Source organism: Lissotriton vulgaris, chromosome 10 (genome assembly GCF_964263255.1).
Source record: "Lissotriton vulgaris chromosome 10, aLisVul1.2, whole genome shotgun sequence".
Lineage (NCBI taxonomy): Eukaryota > Metazoa > Chordata > Amphibia > Caudata > Salamandridae > Lissotriton > Lissotriton vulgaris.
In genome coordinates, this window is record NC_141698.1 from 115,367,253 (window position 1) to 115,371,691 (window position 4,439).

General features: G+C 45.8%; 1 pseudogene; it reads right to left on the minus strand.

Moving 5' to 3' along the window:
- Positions 1-385: 385 nt before the first annotated feature.
- LOC147684794 (UDP-glucuronosyltransferase 2B14 pseudogene) lies at positions 386-2,915 on the minus strand (annotated as a pseudogene).
- Positions 2,916-4,439: the final 1,524 nt, after the last annotated feature.

A 4,439-nucleotide genomic window follows, 5' to 3' on the forward strand; every position in this document is an offset into this window, starting at 1 on the left:
AAACGAACTGGTGTTAAGGGCAGTTTTTTGGGTTTTGCACCATACAAGGAATTCCTTGTAAACATTGCGAAGTGGGGTTAGTGGCAGTTTTTGCACAGGAACGCCTACCTTGCATCTCATTTTCATTAAGTCCCACTAACAGAAGTGAGAATCTTAAAAATACATGTTGGAGAAGTGCTGCTAACTGCAGTTAGCAGCAACTTGTAAATACTGCGATAAAAAAAGCCGCCATTACGTCAAATATTTTACGCTATGGGGGCGTTAAGTCCTTGTACATATACCCCTATATTTGTACAGTTGCCTACATTTGTGAAGTTCCCTTGGAAACGTAATGACATTTACTGAAAAGAAGCCATTGAACTTCAGCAACTGATAGCAGATATTTTCATTGTTTGAATTGGAGGACTTGAAGCATCACTGAAAATGGCAAACACGTCCATCCTTTCAGTTTCCAAGCTAAAATTAGTAGGAAATATAGAACAGCTACTAGAAATCCTATGACTTCAAGCAGGTAGTACTGATAAAAGGGCAGGTCATTCCCGGCTGCCTGAAGATGGGACGCACCCTTGTGTCGGATGGTGTACTCTGTCCAGAAGATGGCGGTCTGCGTTGGGTGGACCTGAACATCTCTGTGCAGAGCAGATAGGCGTTGCATGTTAGTTCCATAGCTTGGATCATCAATGACTGTTATTACAGCAGTGTAAATATCTTCTGCTGTGAATTCTGCCATGTTCTCTAACAGGAAGGGGGCTCCATTGCTCTTAGGATGCCAAATGTTCTCATACTGGTCACCAAAAAGAGGAAAGCCAATCACAGGAACTCCATGGTAAATGGCCTCATACACGCCATTTTCTCCTCCATGGGCGATGAAGGCCCTAGTTTTTGCATGACTAAGGATGTCATTCTGGGGCCACCAGCTCAGAATCTTGGTGTTGTTCCCCAGAGTGGATGGTGTGTCCCCTGTGTAGCGCCAAGTCACTCGTTCAGGAAGCCTGTCCAAGCCTAAAGCAAGCTTATTGGTTATCTCCAAGGGTACAGTGCTTACCAGATTTCCTTATGAGAAGACCACCACTCCTTCTTCACCTGAACTGTCCATAAACTCTTGAATCTCTTCTAGGAGAGACTTTGGTGGTCGACACTAAAAGCCCCCAACATAAAAAGCATTGGGCATGGATGGCCTGGGGAACTCTAAGCACAAAATCAACGTTCATCAGATAGATACCAGGTTTTTTGTATAAGCCATAAATCCTGGTGTTGGTTTTCAGATACTGTCGACAACGTTCATCATATGTGGGGTAGATAAAGAACTGATTTGTAAATTACTTCAAGCAGTAAAGGGCAAGGGTTCAAAGTCTTTTGACAAAGCTCATTCTGTCAGTCTCTCTTGGATGCGGTAGGGGCACATAGGAGTGTGGTGATGGAGCAATGACAAAGTGGATGTCTTTGATTGGCATCCAGCTTTCAAATAATACCACTGAGATCTGGAGGTGATAAGCCAGCATAACCCAACCTGCATAGTGTAGATCGGCTAGCACAAGCGTGAAGCGTATCTTTGAGACAATCCATCAGATCCTTACTTCCAAGCATGTTTTGCAGACCTACTGCAGTTATCTTAGTAACTTCCTTTTGTGCTTCCAAATATTCCTAAGCAAAGGAAAGTGGTGATGCAACTTTCGAAAAGGTGTGATTGAACACAAAGTCAAGGAAATATTTCTCCTTATGCTCTCTGCTCAGGGTGTATTGTAAATGTAGTAGTATTTGTATAGCACACCGAATCGACCCCCGAAGCGGTATCTCAGGCGCTTGTACGCATACCGCTGTGGAACCCTTCCTGGCTTTTCCCTGTGAAGTGCCCACTCCTGGGCACCCCCAAGGTGAAGCCAGGCATCCTGGCGTTGTTGGGGCCGTTGTGGAGATTAAGCAAGCTATTGCCCATAGTTGCAGAGTGGGACCCATGATTAAAATAGGCACTGAGGCGAGAATTATCAGGTCCGCGGATATTGAGCCCAAGACCCGCCGAGGCGAGAATTGAACCCTGGTCCTGGGCCAGACCTCTGCATCAGGGTCTGCCGCTCTAACCATTGAGCCACACTTCTCCACACGCGCTGTTATTGCCGCTGAATTGTTTCGATATGAAAAGAATATGGTCCCTCATCTATGAATATGGCATTGGAAGGTCATTGGAAGGTCATAGCAAACTCATGTCCCCTGACTATCAACTCCATCATGAGATTCTTACCCATTGGCTGCCGTCCATTGGAACCACGAGGATCATAGCTGCTCCTGCCCCATTGACAAGAGCAAGCAACAGTGCACAAGAAACCACAGTGTAGAAGCTCAGGGCGCTGCACCTTTCTGCCATCTTTGAAAAGGAGTTTCTGTGCAACCACAAGTGAACTAAGGGGCACTTTAAACCAAGGTACAGTGACCACGCTGCAAACCTCTGTGTGACTGGCTCTGTTGTGAAGGGATCTCGCCGCCTACTGCTTCCCGCCTTCCCTCAGTAGGCGGCTCATATTCCTTCCAACGCTATCTGTTGGGCATGCATTTGTGCTGACCGCTGCTCTGACACACTAGCCTCAGGGAATGTGGAACTCTGTTGTGCTGTTTGCCGTCAATCTTTTTCTTACGCAGGGAAGGACAGGTGTACATGTGTTTAAGACGCATTCCTTCTCTTGCCAAGGTCAGTTTCATAAATTGGGTTGGGAGTTTGGGGCCAGGCCAGCCCTGAACTGGATCACACAATGCTCACTCTATGATCTCTGGTGAGCCCTGGCTAGCACACCACAGACCTGCCAACTCACAGTGTGCCACCGAGTAAATTGCGATATTGGCCGGCTTCACGTGATCTTACGGTGAACAGCCACTATCACATTGTGGCACAAAAGATGAGTTGCAAACACCTTCACAGACATAGTTACTAGCTCAGGCTTCCAGTCCTGTACAGTAGTTATGGGTTGTAGAAAATCTCCAGGACATTGGCGGCACACTTAGAAGCTTTTGGTTTGTTTTGGTTTTCTTTTTCTTTTAGTGGATGGGGCTGATGGGTAGGTGGAAGTGCACAGAGGCACATTTGTTATGGTCTGGCTTGACGCACAAGCGCAAGGGAGAGTTCAGGGATTTATCATATTGTAAATATGTTGCATCCCTTTGATTCAGAAGTAATGCAGCGCGGCATGGCCAAATGGCCTGCAGCCCTGCACTGCATTATTTCCTTGTAAATATGGCCCTTTGTGTACTACTAATGAATAAGACTATTTGTAACATATATTATGTAACTGCCTGTGTGACTGTGCGTATCCATGTGGAGAGACTGTATGGGTGAGCGACTGGGTGTGTGATTCGCTATATTATTGAGTGACTTGGTGTGTGAATGGCTGTATGGGGAAGCTGTGTGATTGACTGGGTGAATGAGTGGCTGTGTAAGTAGGTGTATGGGTAAGTGAATGGCTGTATGAGTGGCTGTGTGTGAGTGGCTCTGTGGATGAGTAAGTGGGTTTGTGGGTGGTTCTGAGGGTGTGTCAGTTGGTGTGTGAGAGGTTGTGTGGGGGTGTGAGTGGGTATGTGAATGGGTAATAATGTAATCATTGATGTCATGAGTGATGTCATTTGAGATATCATGAGTGATGTCATCAGTGATGTCACTGACCATGTCATGAGTGATGTAATATGTGAGGTCATAAGAGGTGCACTGCGGGGGCACACGTTATAGTTAGCTCAGGTAACTATAACTGCTGAGTTCCACTGGTTTTCAATTAGTGAAATCTAAGCTTTACTTTAACGTCCCTGTAATCTTTTTTTCAGTGAATTTCTACATTTTTTAAATTCTGCTACCTAACTATAACCTCCCTGTAACCTTTATATTTTCAGTGAATTTCTACGATATTTTAAATTCGATTTCCTAACTATAGCGTCCCTGTAACCTCTGGTTTGTTCAGAGAATTTCAATGTTATTTAAAAATTGTATTTCTTAAGTGTAACATGTAACCTTTGAGAGTGGGTAGGTGAATGTCTGTATAGGTAGGAGTGGTTTTGTGGGTGGTAGTGTGTGTGTGTGTGACTGTATGGGTCTGTGAGTGGGTGTGTGAATGACTGTATGGGTCTGTGACTGGGTGCCTGCGTATTTGAGAGGGTCTGTGAGTAGGTGCATGAGTGTCTGAGTGGGGCTGTGAGTCAGTTCTTGAGTCTATGAATGAGTCTTTGAGTGGGTGTGTGAGTGTCTGAGAGTGTCTGTGAGTGGATGGATGAGGCTCTGAGTGGGGGAGTCAGTGGGTGAGTGAGTATCAGAGTTGGTCAGTCAGTGGATGAGGGAGTTTCTGGGTGGGTCTGTGAGTGTGTCTGTCAATGGGAACATGAGTGTCTGAGTGGGTCTGTGAGTGGGTGCATGAGCATCTGATTGGGTCTGTGAGAATGTGCATTAGTCTCTGAGTTGGGCTGTG